The 22,330-nt window shown below is 49.7% G+C and overlaps 1 long non-coding RNA gene across 4 annotated transcripts in view; it reads left to right on the forward strand.

The window, feature by feature from the left end:
- Positions 1–11,909: 11,909 nt before the first annotated feature.
- The window catches only part of LOC106732434 (uncharacterized), a 94,793-nt gene continuing 84,372 nt past the window's right edge, over positions 11,910–22,330 (forward strand). For 3 of the 4 annotated variants that reach the window (XR_012895703.1, XR_012895700.1, XR_012895701.1), the window contains exons 1-3: positions 11,910–12,523; positions 15,048–15,158; positions 21,877–22,007. This is a non-coding gene — a long non-coding RNA (uncharacterized LOC106732434). Of the gene's footprint in view, positions 12,524–15,047; positions 15,159–20,556; positions 20,833–21,876; positions 22,008–22,330 lie in introns of all 4 variants that reach the window. The other variant, XR_012895702.1, reaches the window with a different exon arrangement.

Consider the following 22,330-nt stretch of genomic DNA (forward strand, 5'->3'; position numbering starts at 1 on the left):
TGCACAGCCAACGTCTCTGGAGCTGTTTTTGGAAAAAATCTTTCACAGATATTAAAAATTGACGACTTAATTTCAGGACCAGATTAGCAATTTTGCTCATGGCAAATGCCACTACTTAATGTTCTTACTTTGTGCTCCCTTTTTGCAGGAGCCATAATTGTGCCTTGCGGTGATTGCTCAGAATATTTTCCTCTGATTTGTTTTAAGCAAGCAGCTTTAGATCAGAAGCCATTGGATTGTAACAGTGCCAAACAGTGGGAGAGAGGGTGGCAGAATCTGGCCTCAGATTTTTCAAAAAAGGACCCTGTGGGTTCTGTGCTCCAAGTCTACCGCTGATCTTGGGTAAGTCACCCTATATGCCTCAGTTTCCCTTCCTCACCCTTTAGCTACACAAAGGTCTTTGTAGCAGCTCCCACCGGTTGTCTGTGGCCTCAGTTACCATGAGACCTTTATCTAAGTCGAGGTCTCTGAATCACACATACAATTACCATTTCTGGCTGGTGGGTGAGCCCCGAGGAGAGTGCTGTGTGTTCAAAGAGGAACAGGCCCACTCTTCATGGAATCTAGAGAGAGGTGCTACCTACAGGCCTGTACCAATCGCAGTTAAGCTATTTCCATTTTGATCATTGTGCTGATTTCCTGCATAGAGGCTTGAGCAGGTGGGGACAGTGTAATCAGTTATCTATGTCAATGTTAAGTAACCTCTGCACAAGAAGATCAAGACTGTGCTGTATTAGCCAAGTACTAGAGAGCTCTCTGTGCTACGGAGAAAGAGGCAGAAGAAGAACCAGGGACTGGAAGTGAACGCCTGACAAATTCAAATTAGAAACTCCACATTAGAAATTAGGGTTTTTTTAGAAGAGACAGGATGGGTGAGTGAATATCTTTTATTGGACCAACTTCTGTTGGCAAAAGACATGATTTTGCACTTCACAGAGCTCACTCAAAGGGACAAACTACCGAGGGAAGTGGTAGATTCTCCTTCTCTTGTCTTTTGATCAAGCCTGGACACCTTTCTCAAAGGTGCACTAGCCAAATGCAAGAGATTTTGCACTATACAAGGGAATGGAGGGAAATTCTATGGCCTGTGATGTCCAGGAGCTCAGACCAGATAATCTAATGGTCCCTGCTTGACTTAAATGCTTATAAAATCCACTAATCTAACTTCACACCAAGATCAGTACAAGGCATTAGTTCTATGAATTTTTCAGTAGCTTATTGCATTCTCTGAGACAAACTCAGTTTTGATTATTTTTTTCCATTCACTATGAGCATGAATTTCTCCATGAACTGTGGGGCTGTTTTGCAGTATCTGCAGGAGTTTATTAGGCATCTGTGTGGCTCAGCTGTGGCTCTACCTGATTCAGGAGCCAAAAATATCAGCTCCCCCCCTCCGCCCCGTCCTTTCGCTTGCTTTTGGAGCTATGCCTTCATTTCTGCAGGGGTCTATGGCAAACCACCATTCTTCCACAAAAGACCAGCTTGGCTTAACAAGGAGATCTTGCATGATCTCAAAATAAAAAAGGAGTCCTATAAAAAATGGAAACTAGGACAAATAACAAAGGATGAATATAGGCAAGCAACACGGGAATGCAGGGGCAAGATTAGAAAGGCAAAGGCACAAAATGAGATCAAACTAGCTACAGGCATAAAGGGAACAAGAAGACCTTTTATAAATACATTAAAAGCAAGAGGAAGACCAAGGACAGGGTAGGCCCACTGCTCAGTGAGGAGGGAGAAGCAGTAACAGGAAACTTGGAAATGGCGGAGATGCTCAATGACTTCTTTGTTTCGGTCTTCACCGAGAAGTCTGGAGGTGTGCCTAACGTAGTGAATACAAGCAGAGAGAGGGTAAGTTTAGAAGATAGGATACACAAAGAACAAGTTAAAAATCACTTAGGAAAGTTAGATGTCAGCAAGTCACCAGGTCCTGATGAAATGCATCCCAGGATACTCAAGGAGCTGATAGAGGAGGTATCTGAGCCTTTAGCTATGATTTTTGAAAAATCATGGCAGACGGGAGATTCCAGAAGACTGGAAAAGGGCAAATATTGTGCCCATCTATAAAAAGGGGAATAAGAACAACCCAGGAAACGACAGACCGGTCAGTTCAACGTCTGTCCCAGGGAAGATAATGGAGCAGGTAATTAAGGAAATCATATGCAAACACTTGGAAGGTAATAAAGTGATAGGGAATAGCCAGCATGGGTTTGTGAAGAACAAGTCATGCCAAACTAATCTGATAGCTTTCTTTGATAGGATAACGAGCCTTGTGGATAAGGGAGAAGCGGTGGATGTCATATACCTAGACTTTAGTAAGGCATTTGATACGGTCTCGCATGATATTCTTATTGATAAACTAGGCAAATATAACTTAGATAGGGCCACGATAAGGTGGGTGCATAATTGGCTGGATAACCGTAGTCAGAGAGTTGTTGTTAATGGTTCTAAATCCTGCTGGAAAGGGATAACAAGTGGAGTTCCTCAAGGGTCTGTTTTGGGACCCGTACTGTTCAATATCTTCATCAATGATGTAGATATTGGGATAGAGAGTACGCTTATTAAGTTTGCAGATGATACCAAACTGGGTGGGGTTGCAACTTCTTTGGAGAATAGGGACATAATTCAAAATGACCTTAGCAAGTTAGAGAAATGGTCAGAGGTAAACAGGATGAGGTTTAATAAAGAGAAATGCAAAGTGCTCCACTTAGGAAGGAACAATCAGTTCCATACATACAAGATGGGAAGTGACTGTCTAGGAAGGAGCATGGCGGAAAGGGATCTAGGGGTCATAGTGGACCACAAGTTGAATATGAGTCAACAGTGTGATGCTGTTGCAAAAAAAGCAAATATGATTCTAGGTTGTATCAACAGGTGTGTTGTAAGCAAAACTCGTGAAGTCATTCTGCCGCTCTACTCTGCACTAGTTAGGCCTCAGCTGGAGTACTGTGTCCAGTGCTGGGCGCCACATTTCAAGAAAGATGTGGAGAAATTGGAAAGGGTACAGAGAAGAGCGACAAGTATGATTAAAGGTTTAGAGAACATGACCTATGAAGCCAGGCTTCATGAACTGGGCTTGTTTAGTTTGGAAAAAAGAAGATTAAGGGGGGACATGATAGCGGTTTTCAAATATCTAAAAGGGTGTCACAAGGAGGAAGGAGAAAATTTGTTCCTCTTGGTTTCTGAGGACAGGACAAGGAGTAATGGGCTTAAAGTGCAGCAGGGGAGGTTTAGATTGGACATTAGGAAAAAATTCCTAACTGTCAGGGTGGTCAAATATTGGAATAAATTGCCAAGGGAGGTGGTGGAATCTCCCTCTCTGGAGATATTTAAGAACAGGTTAGATAGACATCTGTCAGGGATGGTGTAGATGGAGCTTGGTCCTGCCTTGAGGGCGGGGGGCTGGACTCGATGACCTCTTGAGGTCCCTTCCAGTCCTATTATTCTATGATTCTATGATCTCGAGAGGTAACCCAGCCTACAAAGTGATATGCTACAAACAACTGATAACATTTGTAAACCCAGTTTTGCAAATCTTACTCTCTCAGAAGAGAAACTTTTGCAGGCTTGGGCCTATAGCAAGGTCAGTGATCTCTGAAGAACTTTCTGGCATCTATCTTTTAAGGCACTTGAATGTATTTATGCCTCCCTCCCTGACCATCTCAGATGCTTTCCCACATACCCAAAGCCCTAAATCTCCCCTCCCTAGCTGTGACAATTACCTTCCTTCCCGCATCTTTGCCTCTGCAACTTCTACAGCAGAGCTGTGTTGCCAGTTCTAAAATCTGGGTCACATTTATGAGCGGAAAAAACTGAATTTACGTCAGAAAAATAACAATACTGGCTGTGTTTCCCATGCTTCAATCAAATAATCTCTCTTAATGGACCAGAATCTGCTCCAGAAGCTGCAATGTGCTGCTGTAAGGCTTCTCAGAACCCCCCGGTCCCTGCGACGGAATTTAGAATGCGTGATACGACTCTCTTGCACACCCCTTGCAGGTCGACCGAAGCCTTCCCTGGAAGTCATGGTCTAAAGGAGAAAAGGAAACTGTGAGGATGAGAGTTTGCAAGTTAGGATGAAATCCCACTGACTTCAGTGGGGCCAGGAGTTTTGCCACCGACTTCAAATTGAGATACATCACCATCCGTGACTTCCAAAGAATGAGGGGTTAAGATGGGACAGCCCAAGAAGAGACATTGTGGCAGAGGGGGCCAAGGCAAAGGAACAAATCCAGGAATAGCTTTCCCAGTCAGGGAAGGTCATTTTAACTGGGTTTTACAGAGTGCGGAGGAGGCAGGGGTAGTTTTAGACTAGGCAGTTGTGTTTGGTTGGATTCCCAGGGGCACTGAGATCAGATAGAGGAAGGCTTGTGAAAGAGTGAAACAGATGGCAAAGGATGAAGGCATGACTCAGAATGTAAGTAGAGGAAGGGCTGAAGAAGGTTCAAGGAATGGATAAGTCATGGCTATGGTCCAGAGGTGATGAAAGGAAGACGTAGGAAGGAGAAAAGTAAGATCAAGGATGACGCCAAGATTTCTGGCTTTGGAAAGAAAATGGAGGGTGTGTAGTGAGAGCTCTTCCCACAAAGGAGACACGGGGGCCAGCTGTAATGCACCCACACGGGGGCATCTCTCTGCTTTTGTTTCTTTCAAAAGCCCTTTAATTGTGTCAACTGTTCCGTGAAAAGGCTCATACAACGAGCTCCGTATAAACAATATGAGTAATGCAATGGTAAAACAAACTTCCAAAGCAAACTCACTGAGATAGGGAATAAGATAAACCTTGTTTGCTTTACTCAGTTTGAATTCCTGCCCTGTGCTTAACGGGACAGGAGATGAGAGAATGGGACAGGAATTAAATCAGAAAAACTATAATGGCCTGTTTCTATTTCGGAGAAATGGAACCCCACATGAACTCCAGCGTAGCCTTATTCTTCATAACTTGAGTGGCCTTTGGGCAGTGATTCTGTTGGCATTAATAGACTAGCAGTCACTGCCTTCATAAATGCTGCTTGCTGTGCTTTCTTCCTCTCTTGACCCTTGCAGCACTATTGGGTCACACAACAGGTGGGATTTCAAATCATCTGTCAGTCAGCATCCCACTGTTTCAAAGACCATATAGTCCCCTAAATGACTATGAACGCTCAGTTGATAGCCTGGGCCAGGAGAGAAGAGGTTTCCTTTTATTTAGGGTAAAAATGTACCAATGCTGGTTATGGAGATTGGCTATCCAGCAAATGTATACTGTGAGATGGGCTCCTCTTTACAGTAGCCATTTTTCCCAGCTGTTTTTCAGCCTTGAGGGCTGACTCTCAATGGAGACACAATGCGCTACAAAGGCAATTTCCCTGCCTTTGACATTTACATGTTCACATCAAAAGCTATGAATGGGACACATCCAACCTACTACATTAGCTTCATTAACATGGGACCTACAATTGATAGGTAACTGCTTTTGCTGTTATATATACACCTTGGATTCTATTATTTCCACTCCCAATTAATTCTTGAAACCTCATGATCCTCTATATTTGTTAGCCTCTAAGTTGACACAGGATTAGTAGTTGGTTTTAAAGTTACAGACTCACCCGGCTACTCCTCTGGGACAAAATAACGAGGTGTTCATGTGTAAACCTGCCCTCTGAGGGCCCCAGCATGAGCCCAGCTGCCACTCGCCCACAAAGGGGGAGCAAAGGGAAGCAGCTGCCCTAAGCAAACCATCGGGTGTCCACGGCCTTGGTTGTCGTCAGAACCCTGGCTCATCCCCAACACGCAAGCCTGGGCAGGTGGGCTGGTGCAGTGGGGGAAGGGCAGGCAGAGATTTTCCCTACCTGGGAACAATTACCCCCCTTTCTTCGCCACTGCAAATGATGTCCCTGCTGCCTTTGGGGGTGCAGTTTATCCTCACACCAGTGTGTTGCCTTGGTCAGAGGCTCCCAGCCCTGTAGGTAGGCATCTGTGACCTCCACACCTCTGTACAGCACATTGCTTCCTGGGTAATTTCTGAAGTGCATTGTGGGACATTGGGAATTGAGAGCATTTCGGCTCCACTTTCCATCATTTCCTGATTCTTTTCTGTGCCCTTTTTTTTTTTTTAAATTCCCACCATGCCTTCCATTACATCCCATAATCTCTGTCTTCATGCCAAATTCCTGTCTCACCATCATCCCATGGGCAAAAGCATAGATGCGACACAGGGCAGGAGATCTGCCTTGTCTGCTTTGCGAATGGGCTGATGGGTTCATCTCTCTCTGGCAGACCCCTGCTATCACCGCTGTGGCCGGCTGGCAGCTGTGAGCGGGAGGACCAAGGAGTGGACGCCACAGGCATTCCCTGCCCAGACCTGTGCAGCGGAGTGGTGGTTCTGGCCTGGAAAATGACCATGGATCCTCGGGCAAAAACGGGAAGACTGGCCATGACTGTAGATCTTTGGCTGCAGAAGGCCGGGTTTCTGGAGCTCTGTGCCAAACCCACCCCAGTCATAGAACCCTAGGGCTGGAAGAGGCCTCAAGGGGTCATCAAGTCCAACCCCCTGCTCAAAGCAGGACCAATTCCAACTCAATCATCCCAGCCAGGGCTTTGTCAAGCTGGGATTTAAAAACCTCTAGGGATGGAGATTCCACCCCCTCCCTAGGGAACCCATCTCAGTGTTTCTCCACCCGCCCAGGGAAATAGTTTTTCCTAATATCCAACTTAAATCTCCCCCACTGCAACTTGAGACCATTGCTGCTCCTTCTGCCATCCGTCACTAAGAACATAATGGCCATGCTGGGTCGGACCAAAGGTCCATCTAGCCTAGTAGCCTGTCTGCTGACAGCAGCCAATACCAGATGCCCCAGAAGGAGGGATCACAACAGGTAATCCTCACGTGATCCTTCCCCTGTCACCCACCTCCAGAGAAACAGGCAGGGGTTATCATTCCTTCCCATCCTGGGTAATAGCCATTGATACACCTAACCTCCATGAGTTTATCTAGCTCTTTTTTGACCCCTGTTAAAGTTCTAGCCTTCACTGCATCCTCTGGCAAGGAGTTCCACAGGTTGACTGTGAGCTGAGTGAAGAAAGACTTCCTTCTGTTTCTTTTAAACCTGCTGCTACTACCGAGAACAGCCTCTCCATCCTCTTTGGAACCCCCCTTCAGGCAGTTGAAGGCTGCTATCAAATTCCCTCTAACTCTTCTCTTCTACAGACTAAATAAGCCTAAATCCCTCAGACTCTCCTCGTAGGTCATGTGCTCCAGACCCCTAATCATTTTTGTTGCCCTCCGCTGGACCTTCTCCAATGCGTTCACCTCCTTTTTGTAATGGGAGGCCCAGAACAGGCTGCAACACTCCAGAGGTGGCGTCTGCAGTGGAGAAAAAGGTGATTGGGGTGGCAAGATTTCAGAGTGTGGGTTGCTAGCGGTTGGTGGGCAGTCACTCCCTAGCACTCTTCTGGAAAATGTTGAGGGCAGCCCTCATCTGGGGGGGCAGGGCCTTTACACATATCCTGCTGCACAGCAGCGTGACTATGGGAAATGGGCATGAGATAGCAGATGGAACCAGCCTTCCCTCACTGCGCTGGTGGGATAGTCGGGAAGCATATCCCAATTCTGACCCTGCCCTCTGAGGACATAAATAAACAGAACCAGGCAATTTTCCATGGCTGTGCAAGCATAGGAAGATCACCAGGGCCATTTCACTGGGTGGTCGGGGGAAGCACGATGAACAGAGCTGCTTTTCAAACCTAGCTGCCTGCAGAGGGTGGTCCAGCTAAGTGCAGGAATAGTAGCATAAACAATGCTAAACGTGTTACAAGCAGTAGTGAGCCTTGTGAATATGTCAGTAATGGGGGTGCCAGAGACCTCGAGAAAGCAACTGCTTGAAGTGATTTGAGGTTGCTCATGCTTTTGTCCTGCCACCCTCTTCACATTACCAGTGTCACAAGAGTGCTTAGCCATGATGTAATATCTGGCAGTAAATACCAAGCAAAGCTGGATACAAAAGAGCCAAATGAACACCCATCCGCACTTGCTGGTGACATTGTAAATAAGAAGCAGGCAGAACAAGAAGTACAGGCTGAAACTCTCTAATCCAACCTTTGGCACCTGACCAATGCTGAGCCAGAGAATTTACCAAACCACGGAAGGTCAATATTGCCTAGCAGCATCTCCAACACTTCCACTGCTCACTGGGCTCTAAAAAGACATTGAGGGGTAAATTAGAGCTACATAACAGCACAGAACACTAAAAACCAGGACCAGGCTGTAAACAAACTTTATGGGATCGTGGGTATGACCTTTGCCCATACACATGATACGTGGCCAACTAAAAACATGCCTGACCACAGATGTTGCCAGATCAGAAAGTGCTGGACTAGAGAGGTTCAATCTGTAGGACTGAGTAGACTTGTGGACTCTAAAGTTTTACCGTGTTTTATTTTTGAGTGCAGTTATGTAATAAAATCTACATTTGCTAGTTACACTTCCAAGTGAAGAGATTGAGCTTCAGTATTTATATGAAGTGAATTGAAAAATACTATTTATTTTGTTTATCATTTATATAGCACATGTATTTGTTGTAATTTAAATCAGTATTGAAAATGTAGAAAAACATCCACAAATGTTTGATACATTTTAGTTAGTGTTCTATTGCTTAACAGTGGGATTAATTTTTTCGAGTTAATCGAGTGACTTAACTGCAGTTCAACCTCTTCCCTGAATCTAACCTGCTCCTAAATATCTCCAGTGATGGAGATTCCACAACCCCCCCTGATTTATCCCTGTGTTTAATCACCCTGACCGTTAGGAAGTTTTTCCTAATGTCCAACCTAAACCTCCCTTGTTGCAATTTAAGCCCGCTACTTTTTGTCCTATCCTTAGAGATCAAGGGGAACAATTTTTCTCCCTCCTACCCGTAACACTTGAAAAAGGCTATCATGTCCCCTCTTAGTCTTCTCTTTTCCAAACTAAACAAACCCAATTCTTTCAGTCTTCCCTCAGAGGTCATGTTTTCCAGACCTTTCAGAGAATCATAGGCTGGAAGAGACCTCAGGAAGTCATTAAGTCCAGCCCCGTGCCCAAGGCAGGACCAATCCCACCCTTTGATCATTTTTGTTGCTCTTCTCTGGACCTTCTTCAGTTTGTCTCCATCTTTCCTGAAATGCAGTGCCCAGAACTGGACACAATACAGGTGGCCCCCGACTTGCGATGCGATTGGTTCTTGGGGAAGTGTCGCAAGTCAGGGGCGTAGTAACTCGAACCCTCATTTACAATAGGTGCTGTGCGCTGTCGTAAATGCAGGCCAAGGAGGCAAGTCGGGGTTTTTTGGCCCCTTCTGCATTTACAAAAATGGTTGTAAGTGCGGGGAGTTGGAACTCAGGCAGTTGTAAGTCGGGGGCCTCCTATACTCCAGTTGAGGCCGAATCAGCTCAGAGTAGAGCGGAAGAATGACATCTCATGTCTTGCTGACAGCACTCCCGTTAATGCATCCCAGAATCGTATCTGCTTTTTTTCAACAGTGTCACACTGTTGACTCATATTTAGCTTGTGATCCACAATGACCCCTAGATCCCTTTCTGCAGTACTCCTTCCTAGACAGTCTCTTCCCATTCTGTATGAGTATCCTCTGAGCCAGCCCCATGGCTGGTGTGTAAATGCACTTAGCATTGTACACATTGTGGCTGATGCTGGCTTTTCTCCAAATAGCAACACTTCTATTAATCTGATGGGATCTGCTTTCTCATGGCAGACTCCAAAGCCTGGCAGCACAGAAATAGAGTCTGACCATTGCTCTGGTTGGACCTGGACTTTCCGTGTAGCAAGAATCAGTATCTGATACTTCTAGTGAAGGTCTCAGGTACCACATCCAGTTTGTAATGCAACATGGTAAATGTGGGCACCGGGAGAGCAAATTTCCCAGTAGAGTTTTCATTCACCAGCCATGAGGTATGCACCCAAATTCCCAGCACAAAACACGCAAGCTACTACAATGGAAGATGCATCCACATTGCTCGGTACAAAAAGCATTTATGATGAGCCTCCAGTTGTTTTGCAAAGGACCGTGGCTGGAGGACAGAAATTGAGTTAGCAAGCCCTCCATCATCCAAGATTATATCAAACCTACCTGACAAGAAGATGGACAGTTCATGACTCACTTTGGTGTCAGCCACAGTGTTCTCTTGCAAATGTTACTCAAGAGCTTGGTAAATTCTACTCTGGAAGCATCATAGAGTCAAACGCTTGCCTGGAGTCAGGCTGGAACAGCAGAGTGTGGAACACAGGGTGACTGGAACAGCCTTTCTCGGGAAGACACCCATAAATTATTCCAATGCATGGGCGAGGAAATGGTCCAACTCTGGGGCATGAATGTGAAGAGATGATTTGGAAAAAAAATAGCTAGGAAATGCTTTATTTGGAGCAATACTAACGGAAGCATCTGGAGGGAAAATGACATCTGTGTTCAATAAGCATTTAAGGGAACTGTGTGTGGTGGGGGAATCCAGGATTTCCAAAGTCCTGCAGCGGGATAGCACACTGCAACCAGAAACACACACATCAGAAGCACCAAAAAAGTTCCCGTGAGTCCCGCATACACCAGTGGTAGGGATGGCGCTGCAGCGTGGCCAAACCCGAACTGTCTGAAACGGTTCAGGCCACCAAACCATGAGGTGGGCCTAACAATCGTGCGTGTGAGGGGTGGGTGAGTTTGTAATGGGAAGTTTTATTTGCATGCTGACTTTTGAGGTACCCATTGTTAGGCTTATCTCTGCACCCAGGAGGGGGAGAAGCTCTCAAACGTTTAGTTGACTTTTTTTATGTGAAAGCAGAGCGTCTGGTGCCCAGGCTTTAAGAAGAGCACCAAAGAGAGTGAGTCTAGTGAGACCTGGCATGAGGTTGCAAGAACTGGCGCTGCTGCTTCTGTGTGTGGCAGCTAGGGTTGCCAGGTGTCTGGTATTCACCCAGACAGTCCGGTATTTTCGGCTCTTGTCTGGTAAAAAAAATTCAGAGAATACCAGACACCTGAGATGGCTGGTATTCTCTGAATTTTTCCCCGTCCAAGTGGCGAAAATGCCGGGCACCTGGCAACCCTACAAGCACTCAATGCCCGGCTTCCCCCTCCTCCCCCTGAGCCCCTCTCTCCTCCTGGCCCCCAACCCTCTGACCCCAGCCCCCATGCTTACCTGGTTCCCCAAGGCTGCCAGCACAAAATGGGGAAGCAATGCTTAGTGCTCAACTGCTCCCCTGTTCCTATTACTGCGCTTAAAGGAGACATGCTGTTTTAATGCTGTTTTATTGAAAAACATTTTTTTTTGGCTTAAGTCCTTGGAGTCTTTATTTATTTATTTATTTATTTATTTATTTGCTCAACAACTTCCCCCTCCCCCTTTTTTCCCTTTAACAGAATTTTTCCCAGTGTTTTTTTGGGGGGCGGGGGAGGGAAATGTCAGTATTTTTATTTCAACCATCTGGCAACCCTAGCGGCAGCTTCCCTCTAACATGCCCACCGCCCCTTCCCCCACCTAGGCCTGACTTGGGACTCAGCCTATGGCCTACAGACGGTTTGCAGGCCTTAGTCCTGGCTCTGACAGGCCCTGTCCGCAGGTAATGCCAAGGGGCTGTGTGGAAGCTGCTCATGTGCAAAGCCAGGCCTTCTGGGGCAGTGATTTGTGCTTGCCTGCCGGGCCCTGGAGCATGATTACATGGGCCTACCTTTGAGGGAGTGTTACGGGGACTCAGTCTCTTCTGGCAAATCCAGAGGTGGAGAAGGGGAGCAGGAGAGAGTTTTTACCAAACACGCAGGAAAGAAGGTGGCCTGGCAACTTCCATCATTTGGCTGGGGACTGAGGCACACCTCCTACCGGGGCTGCCGGCTGAGGGGCTGATGGGAGAGACTGGAAGAAAGGAGGGGAAGGGGATGGGGTTTCTTTATTCCCTAATGCAACAAGCAGACCTCAGGTTGCTGAGACAGAGCACAGACCCTGGGCTCTAGAGCTAGGAGTTTGTACAGTGTAACTGGCTCATGTTAGCTCTTTCTCAGACACAGCTCTCCAGTAGCATGGACAGTGGCATCTAGCAGCCCAGACTCCTCTCTCCGCCCCCGGCCTCCATCTTTGTTTCCTGATTCCTGTGACACCTGAGTGTTCCCTTGGGAACAGTGTTGCTATGCTACGGGCTTGCATGCAATGGTCCCCTGAGGCGCGTATCATTCAGGGACGTGCAGGCTCTCGTGTAGCCATGACTGGGAGCATTTGACCCCCAGCTGCCTCTTCCTTCCTGAAGAGTGAAACCCGTGTCTCCCGAGAAAAGCCTAAGAGAAGCTTGTTAGGTTGTGGGCATGTTTCGGATCCAGTCCGGGTCCCCGCCAACTGAAATCCGTTACCACCTAATTCTGGCGGAAGGCCGGAGCAACAGAAACAGGGCGGGGCAGTTACGAGACGTGTTCCGTGGCCGTTTCTGAGGCTGAGAGAGACATTTTCACTTAGGGGAGACAGTCACTGTGTGAGACCTGCACCAATCGCAGCTCAGGGGGAAACGGTTATAAAGGTGGGCGTTAGCGGCCGTGCGGTGCAGGTGCATCTGCTATGCTGACTGGGGGCCGGTACCGCTGCACATACAGAGTCTTGTCAGCCTGGCCACCGAGGAAGGCCTGATCGTGCTCACCCACGGTGGGGAAAGCTGGCAGCTGTAAGGATCCTCGCTGACAGGGCTTGGGAAAGAATCGAGCCGCTGCCATTCTGGTCACGCTCTGAAGAGCCCGGGCGACTGCATGTGATGGCCACACGTGAGCAAGGGAAGAATCCTCTCTGAACAAAGGTCGGAGGGGAATGTGTGTCCTAACTAGGAGCCATGGCATCTCCCTAAAAGAGAGGGTACCACCGATACTGGGGCCACTGATCCATGACCCCACCCTTCCACTGCTTCCCCCCCCCACCCTAATGATGGTCCCCTGACTCCCTTTCCCCCCCAGTTCTGGTGCCCTAATGTACAGAAATGTAAACGTTACTCTGCAGTGAAGTAAACGTAACAGAGACAACATAGGGACTTGTATATAAGAATCAGTAGACTGGCGACCTAATCACTTTGCTTTAAAAATTTCACAGAGGTTTTCCAAATATCATTGTCAGTGTTCTCTTTCACATGTACTTAGGGCAGAAGGTGCATGAGGGTCATCTACTCTCTGGCCTCCAGGATAACGCATGCCAGAGAAGTTGCCGGAATTAATGCCTTGTGAGCCCAGAAAACATCCTCTCTTGATTGTAAAAAGTTCCCCCCAGTCCTTGGTAAATTGTTCCAACAGTGAACTCCTCCCTCTTTTAAAAGCCGCATTCCATGTTGGGGTGCGTGTTCGCTGTTGCTTTGTTTACTAAGGAATAGTACCGTGGAGTCTCTTGGAAGCGGATTGGGAACTGTTATTCGTGGCTACGTTCTGGGTTTTATACACAGCAGCCCTGAGGTTTGACTCCTTGGGAAGCTTCCTGAAAAACCACATCTCTGGGGACCTTTTCTGCAGCAGAGTGTCCGGCTGAAATGCAGAAAGGCGGGAAACATGTTGCCTCCGGGTCCCTGCCCGTGTAACACCTGCCCATCTTCTCCTTCTCTGCAGTGCAGGTTTTACCCTCCCGAGGCCTCTCCTTGGGGCTGTCAGGCTATCCCGGGAGGGAGGGGGGTCTGGGCTGCTTGCAGAGGCTCTGCCGTTGGGTTGCAGCAGCTTTCCTCCTCAATGCTGAGTGACAAATGGGGGCCTGGCAGGCGCCTCGCTCCTTTTGCCAGTCAGAGGCTTGGCTCTGGATACCAAACATATGTCTGTCTTTTCTCCTGCGGCTGCTGCAACATTATTGGGTAAGGAGGGGGTGGAGTGCACCCGGCAGAGCAGGAGCTATGCTCTGGGACACAGGCAACTTTTACCTTCTCGGAGGGATCTTTGGTGCGCGCTGTTTACCTTCCGCCGCCCTTGCTTCTTAAGTAAATGTGGGGGCAATAAATTGTAAAGAGGCCGATGTGCATGTTATCACTCCCTGGGGCTCCCATTCATCTCCCATGAGCTGTGACCTCCTGACTGCATCAGCAGTTGGCAGTCGCAGAACCTCATAGATCATTAGTCCTTAACCAGTCCCAGGAGGCGGCTCTTTTCAGCAGGGGCTTGATTGTTGAGCGCCATGCAAGCCTGGCAAGTCTATGCTTCGTAAATCACTCCATCCATCTTCCCGCATTGCCTCTGTGCCCTCTTCTACAGGAGCTTCACGTTGGCTCCTTCTTCACGTTTAAAAGCCAAAGGCATTTTAAACGGAGTGCCAGGACCTACTCTAGCTGGCAAGACATATTTCTCGTCTAATACGGGCGTCTCCTTTCCCAGATGAAAATTGAAAAGCCCCCGGATCAGTCTTTTTCCTCTCCACAAACCGTTCGCTTGGAAAAGTATAATGCACAGAGACAATGGCTTTGTTTCATGGAATCATAGAATCATAGAATATTAGGACTGGAAGGGACCTCGAGAGGTCATTGAGTCCAGTCTCCTGCCCATGGCAGGACCAAACACTGTCTAAACCATCCCTGATAGACATTTATCTAACCTGCTCTTAAATATCTCCAGAGATGGAGATTCCACAACCTCCCTAGGCAATTTATTCCCGTGTTTTGACCACCCTGACAGGAAGTTTTTCCTAATGTCCAACCTAAACCTCCCTTGCTGCAGTTTTAGCCCATTGCTTCTTGCTCTATCCTCAGAGCCATCCAGGGAACATTTGGGTGCAAGTGTTGCTCCAAAGGGGCAGAGGCTCCCACTCTAAATGCCTGACCCCCACCTTGCCACATACAGTGGATAAAGATGATTAAAATGTTGGCAAAATTTTGAAATAAAAAACGTTTAAACAAAGATTTGTAGACATTTCCTTCCTCTCTCCATGTTTTTGACTAGTGACGTGGTTGTCAGCCTTCAAACATTTCAAAATGTAATTGTACAATTTTTGAACTTTCCAGTTATGGGGAGAAAGGAAGCTTTATTATTATTATTATTATTATGTTCTTATTCTTATAAGTCACTGATGTATTTCTCTTTTTCCCTACCCAGTATTGCTACCCCATCATGAATCTTTTGTGGCGGATCCTCCCACATCTGGGAATTGGAGAGGAATACAACCCGTGATGTTGAAATGACATCTCAGATTTGTCCTGATACATGGTAAAGCTTTGTGTGGTTTTACTTTCCCATAGATGGCTGATTAAGTTTTAAGGTTTTCTACGGGCTGGGTAGGACACAAGCTGATGACCAAGAATGAGCTGTCTGGATTGTATTTCATCACCAGTTGGGCATATTAGTGAACAGGTCAAAGGTCAGGGCTCACTGCGCAAAGGGTTAGTGTGATGGGGTGCGGCCCGTACACAGGCAACAAGAGAGTTCATGTGAGTTTAATATGGCTGTCCTGGAGGGTGGACCAGGCTTAGTTAAGGATGCAGCCCAACTCGGGAAGAAACTGCCTGGTGACTTGAAAGAAATCACATCGGGAGCAGAAGGGGGCTGCAGGCAGACAGAGAAGAACTGGAGAGTAGGGAGACCGGGGGGAGGCCAGGGGAGAGGTGGCCTTCAATCAGCCTGAATAGCGAAGGCTGGCCAGAGGCCGGGAGTGAGAGAGCAGCCCCAGGATCAACACTGCCACTTATCCACCTTTTACAGGACAGTCCTGTTCTTGATGTAGCAACCCTGCATCCAGTAATAAGGGCTCAGGTTCATCCCGGACATCTGGGTTGCTTGTACCTCAGAGCTGGCAATTCCACACTGGGCTGGAGCATGTGTAACTCTCACACCTAGTGGGTGTGGGTCACTGTCCCATGGAGAGCCACTTAGACCACTGACAGCCAGAGCAAAGAACAAGGGAGCTCTACAGCCTAAGCTGAGAGCCAGCTGGCTGCATAACTCAAGCTGTAGTAGAGGCTCCAGAGGTCCCAGGTTAGAATCTGCCCGGTGATGGTTAGGTGGTGAGAAGCCTGGATAAAAAAGCTGGACGTCCTGCAGGGGAGTGAAGACGGAGGTATTCAGAGGGAGGAAAGGTCAGGCCTGAGGCAGGCAGAAGTGAGTTTGCACTTTTACTTTGGGAATTCCAGGGGGATACTTGTGAACCCCTGCAGAAAGGGGAGAAGCAGCGCCTATTTGAAGACACGGGAGAGTGGGCGGGCAAAGCCCGCCCACTTTCTAAAAGCCCCTCCCCCAGCCTTGCGGGAGGGACGACTGAACCCGTGCTCAATTAATTACTGGGGACAAATAATGACAAAAGGGGCAAGGAGTGCGGGCTAAAGATTTATAACTAGGGAACCGGATGGGGACACCGAGCAGAGAACCCCGGACAGCGCCCACTGCTCCTCAAAGCTGTCGATGGAGCCAGAGGAACTCTGCCCGGATACGTGACATAAGGGAGGAAAGGAAATAGGCCCCACAGTCGCAGAGAACCCCCTCGTCCAGCATCCTCCTTCTGGTATTATAGACAGCAGCTTTTGCCAAGGCCAGGAGGAGGTTGACGAGGAGGTCTCGCGACTTTGTGGGGCCACGGATGGGGTGTGCATAAATGAAAAGGTGAGGGGAAAAGTGCAGCCAGAACCTCAGTAAGAGGTTCTGGAGGAGCCGGAATAGGGGCTACAACCTGGCGCATTCGAGGTAGGCGTGCGCCAGGTTTTCCCTCACGCCGCAAAAGGGGCAGGCTTCCGGTATGGGGGTGAACCGCACCGGGTACATGCCCGTGCTCACGGCCCCGTAAAGGAGCCGCCAACTGATGTCCCCGATGGGCCGTGGAATTAAGGTGGAATACACACTGGCCCATCGGGGTCCCCCACCCTCTATAGGTCTTAGACCCGCCACTTAGAATCGGGGTGGGACACGAGGGTGGCGAAATGCAGGGTGTGGAGCACGAGCGTGTACAGCTGTTCCCTAGGCGCGGTCCGGAAACAGACCGGCTGCAGATTTTGCAGCCGACTGGGGGTCCAAGGATGGGGAGGCCAGGGGGGCCCGTGGAACAGGGGCCCGATAATAAGGGACGGAGGGTTTGCAGGAGGGGAGGGGCGGGGCGGGGCGTACCCTCTCGCAGGGACCGCTGCAGGAAGTCGAGAGCGGGCCGTGGCAAAGCCGCCTTCACCTCCTGGAGTAGGCGCAGGGAAGTTCGGGGGGTGGAGAGCCCCATGCGCTGAGCGAGCGCTCGGGGATCCATCCAGTCCCCCCTGTCGTAGTCCAGGAGGTCCCCGACCATGGTGGTTTCTGCCAGGATCAGCCTCCGGCGCACCGAGGGAGACTCCGCCACCTGCACGCACAAGGCTGGATTGTGGAGCAGGGGCTCCGCGAGGAGGTCTGCTCCCTCGGAGGCCACAACAGACCTGGTCACCAAGAACAGCTTCCAGGTCTGGAGGAGGTCTTGGTAGAATTCCAGCAGCTCTGAGAGGTCTCGCGGAAGACCCCTCGGATGGATAAAAAAGAGCTGCCGGTCGTATCGGAGCCCTCGGAGGCGGCAGAGGAAGGCGCGCGCCAAGGTGCCCCATGCCGGACTACCTGCACTAAAGAGGAGTCTCTGCAGGGCCTGGAGGTGGAAGGTCCGGACCTGGCTGCGCATGCAGACCAGGCCCTAGGCCCCCCTCCTCCAGGGGGAGAGACAGGACCCCTGCAGAGACCCAGTGCAGTCCTGGCCGAAGGAACTCCAAAGCTGCCCTCTGGAGCTTGGCCAGGACCTCAGGGGCCGGGCGCAGGGTGTTGAGCCGGTGCCAGAGCATGGACAGGACCAGCTGATTTAACACCAGTGCCCTCCCGCGAAGGGAGAGGCACCGGAGCAGTCCTGCCCATCTCCGCAACCGCTCACCCACCTGGCCTCCAAACCCTGCCAGTTTTCCGGTGGAGAAGGGTGCGTGGCGGATAAATAGACGCCCAGATAGAGCAGTGGACCCGCGCTCCACCTGATGGCCTGAAGTGCAGGTGGGAGGGAGCCGGCCCGCCACCCGTCCCCGACCACCAGGCCAGAGCTCTTGACCCAGTTGACCCGGGCGGAGGAGGCTGCCGAGTAGACGGCTTGGCAAGCCTCCACCCGCGCCAGGTCGCCCGGGTCCTGGACCATGAGGAGCACGTCATCGGCTCTCGAAGCACCAACCCCGTCAACCTCCTACGGAGGAGACAGAGGAAGGGCTCGATCGCCAGAGCGGGAGAAGCAGTGGGAGAGGCCTGCCACCAGGCCAGATAGGAAGAAGTCTACAGAGGTAGCCGCAAGGAATTGGGAGGAGTGAACCTTGACTGCCTGTCCTCGGCGCCTGGCCTGGAACAGTGTAGAGGGCAGGCCTAGGTGTCTCTCCCAGCATCTTGTGAGGTGCTGTGAAGCCCCTGAGGCAGTTATATGGACTATGGCAAGCCGGGCCCTGAATCCAGGGTGGCAGATGTGATGGAGGGTTTGTTCTCTTGGTTTATTTGGGTTTTCTACTCTAAGGCTGTGTCTACACTACATGCCTCTGTCGGCAGAGGCATGTAGATTAGGGTTGTAGGCAAAGGTAAATGAAGCGGCGATTTAAATGATTATTCCTCGTGGAATGAGGTTTACCGGGGCTGCCGACAAAGGGCTTTGATGTCGACAGGGGGAACGTCCAGACTAGCGGCGAGCCGACAAACAGCTGATCAGCTGTTTGTCGGCTCAGCGTGGCAGCCATGTAAATGTAAATGAAGCCGCGATCATTTAAATCGCGGCTTCATTTACCTTTGCTGAATAAACAAATCTACATGGCTCTGCCGACAGAGGCATGTAGTGTAGACGTACCCTAACAGTGGTGGGACTGAATGTGACCCGGCCACAGAGCTCAGTCATGAGAACAGAGGGGCCATCGTGGGATGGGGGCGCAGAGGAGTAGAGCCGGCTATGCCACGGCCGGTCGTGAGGGGGCAATGCCAGCGAGGAGTCCCCTTTTCCGCAGTTAGTTAATCAATGGATGGTCCGCTTTGGGATGCCCCGCTGCTGCAGGCCTTAGCCTCCAATTGGCCGGAAGAGCAGTCATGGTGGTATTGTTTATTAGGGAGGCCAGGTGGGCTCTGGACTGGGACTCACGAGACTTGGGTCTATTCCCAGCTCTGCCATTGGTCTGTCAGGTGACCGTGAGCAAGTCATTTCACAGCCCTGTGCCTCAGTTTCCTTCCCTGTATAAGAGAGAGATTAATGCTGAACTCTATCGATGACAAGCACTAGAGAAGAGCGTCACGCAACAATGGGCAAGCGAGGCTGGTGAGGGGGCTGCAGGAGTGACTCTCCTTCACCTCAGCAGGCCGCAAGATCGTTGTAACCAAGATGGTCTCCTGGGATAGGGTAGTTCTGCTCACGGCACTTACGTGCCTAGAATTTTCAGGGCATTGGATTGAACTGCTTTGATCGGATGCACAGGGAGCGCACGGCTCTCACAGTCAATGTTGTGTGTAATCAGCGCGCACCTCACTTCCCGTGCCCTCGCTTTACGTGAGGCTCACTTTAGTAACACGGGTAGGAAAAAACTATCTGGATCTGGCAGCCCTGTGTAACCCACACACCTAGGGTGGTTACTAAGCAATACAAGTGGTACCTAGACCACAGCAACAGTTAAGATCAAAAGACCTCTACAGCAGGGGCTGGGAGCCCGCTGGCTTTTAGCTCAGAGGGTAGAGGCTCCTATACTCTGCTTCAGAGGTCCCAGGTTCAAATCTGCCTGGTGGTGGTTACACCTGCGCACAAGCAACAGTACACAAAGGCTACGTCTACACTAGCACCCTTTTCCGGAAATGCTTAAAACGGAACAGTTTTCCGTTATAAGTATTTCCAGAAAAAGCATGTCTACATTGGCAGGATGCTTTTCCGGAAAAGCACTTTTTGTGGAAAAGCGTCAATGTAGATGTGCTTTTCCGCAAAAAGGCCCCGATCGTCATTTTCGTGATCGGGGCTTTTTTGTGGAAAACCCTACTGGGCTGTCTATACTGGCCCTTTTCTGGAACAGTTTTCCGGAAAAAGGACTTTTGCCCGAACGGGAGCAGCATAGTTTTTCCGGAAAAACACTGAAAATTTTACAGTAGATCGTCATTGCTTTTCCGGAAAATAAAGCGGCCAGTGTAGACAGCTGGCTTTTCCGGAATAAGTGGCCCAGTGTAGACACAGCCAAAATGTTTCCTGGGATGCACGTAGAACCCTGGTGAGCCGCAAGCAGCCCCCGACTGGCGTAGAACGGCAAGGGAGGGAATATCTTTTATTGGGCCAACTTTGGCTGGTGCGAGAGAAGCTTCTGAGCTTGAAGAAGAGCTCTGGGATATTTGAAAGCTTGTCTCTGTCACCAACAGAAGCTGGGCCAATAAAAGATATTGCTTCATCCACCCTGCTTCTCCAATAACGTGGCTAGACCTGCACTGCATAGATAAGGGCTTAGGTTGGCATTAGTATTATTCATTTACGGTCTGTATCGTGGCAGTCCCTGGGAAACTGAGGCCTGGGCCAGGCCCCTTGTGCTAAGCACTTCCCATGCTGATTATTCCATGCATTTGTAAGGCACATGCTCTGCTTGGCATTGCTAACGTGGTACATGTTTTATTCATTTCTCTGCTTCTTCCCTAGGAGAACAGAATGCCTTGAAAGGGAACGTTTCCGTGCATGACACATTCGATACAAATCAGACCTTAGCCCTGCTTGTGCTGCTTACTGCAGAAGGGGAGGTTTATTGAGCGGGTTGCAGAAGAGACCGTGCTCCGCTCTTTGCATCGGAACCGCTCCGACAACAGCAAAACCAAGGGCTGCTTTAGGCAAATCTTCAGCATTGCATTGGCACCTGATGGCAAAGTGCTTAGGCAGAGAGGCAAGTCCTGCCGATGCCAGCAGGATTTAAATAGCTTTGTAAGTGTTTGCTGAATCAAGGCTTCGTCAGGGTTTGTTGCTCTCTACCCTTTGCCTTCCTCTCACTGCGGAATTATCTTTTGGACACCGGGCTTGTGTTATGAGGCTGGTGCTGCCTCCACAAAGGGGCGACTTGTGGGAGTGAAGATTGTGATCAGTAAGAGGTTTGGAACTGGGCTAAAAGGCAGTCATCTCTGGGGGGGAGCACGCCAGGCGAGGCTGACGCAGACATCTGCTCTGCACTGAAAGCGCCGTGGACCTTGAACACATCCGTGGGAAGAGAGCCATGCCCTTTGCCCTAGGCAGGCCTGCTAACGGGGGCAACTGCCCTGAGGCCCAGCGATTCTAAAGGGCCTGATTCTCCTGTCGCTGCTACGGGGTGGTCAGAGCCCTGGGCCCTTTGAATTGTTGTCAGAGCGCTGCGTGGCGGCTTCGGGTGGCTCTATGGGCTGGGGAAGGGGGGATTGTAGTATGCTCTGGGTGATATTGAGGGCTGGCTGCTCTTGGCTCCGCTCTTTCTGCCCGGAGGCCCAACATGGCTGCCGGCTCCCCAAACCTGTCCCTGTGATCCCACGGTGGTTCATCTTTTCCCATGACTCAGCTCTCCAGCTAGGTCACATTCAGACCCACCCTTTTCAGCGTATCACTTACAGGCCTACTGAAATCCTTCTCGAGCCCATGGGCCTTGCTTCTCCGTGGAAGTGCTTTGCTTAAATCAAGGCCTCTGGCGACAATGCGATACTGAGGATTTTGCACTTATCTGAGCTGTTCCAATGCCAACAGCAGATCCAAAATAAAGAGAACATCAGAAATCGGATTGACAGCGTCCCTGGGGTTCTCCTGGCTGCGGCAGGAGTGTAATAAACTTTCTCCTGTGGGGATGGAAACATCCAGCGAGCTGGTGAAGGTCTGGAAGATGCAGATGGAAAAAAGAATGAATTGGGGAAACGTTCAGGGAGCTGAGGGAAAGAGAACTCAGATACTTGAACTTTTGGATCTGAATCAGCTTCTTCCTTTCAATCAATTAACCGTGGTTTCTTTTAGTCCTTCAACCACATCTGGTCCAGGAAGAAGGCTGGCTGTTTCCTTTCTTATCTGCAATGGAGATTCTTCTGAGGTGCCTCTGCAGAGACAAGTTGAGGGGCACGGGTTAGGACTTCCTGGTGACTGCTAAGGTAAAGGCTCTCCTGAGGTTTCTGCTCTGAGTGGTCACAGCCTCCTCTCCTTGGCTCCCTCACTGTTGGTTATTGAAAAGCTCAGGGAATTTCCCATCAGAAAATGCCCTGTGTGCATGTCATTCCTTGGGCCTGCCCTCTCAGGAGGTGCGTGTGTATATGCCCTCACTTTTTTATTGCACTCAGAGAATTCCACTTCATTTGAAGTGATTGGAGTGTGGAGTTCAGGCTACTTGCTGTTGCTCCTTTCGGACACCGCGGTCACGTTTGGACACCAGGGTTGTGTTTCAACAAGGGGACTGCTTGTGTGAGTGAAGATTGCA

Source organism: Pelodiscus sinensis, chromosome 14, assembly GCF_049634645.1.
Source record: "Pelodiscus sinensis isolate JC-2024 chromosome 14, ASM4963464v1, whole genome shotgun sequence".
Taxonomy (NCBI): Eukaryota; Metazoa; Chordata; order Testudines; family Trionychidae; genus Pelodiscus; species Pelodiscus sinensis.